Raw genomic sequence first — 269 nt, forward strand, 5'->3', positions numbered from 1 at the left:
GAATGCATGCTCTGACTCCAAATCTTGCCCACATTCACCTTCTCTCACTCAATTCATTGAATCCATTTATTGAATTCCTACTTTTTCACTATTTAAAGATTATGCTGCTGTGAAAGTCTATTATCCAATAGTAGACACTAGGCACACCTGTGAAGACAGACAAGGAGAGTCTCTGCTTTCATAGTTAATATGCTATTAGGTTGGAAGGTGTGCTTGTGTGGCAGGGGGTGAGGTGGAGAAACTGACCATATAATTTTGGATGGTGAGGG

The sequence above is a fragment of the Myotis davidii genome, unplaced genomic scaffold, assembly GCF_000327345.1.
Source record: "Myotis davidii unplaced genomic scaffold, ASM32734v1 scaffold458, whole genome shotgun sequence".
Classification (NCBI taxonomy): domain Eukaryota; kingdom Metazoa; phylum Chordata; class Mammalia; order Chiroptera; family Vespertilionidae; genus Myotis; species Myotis davidii.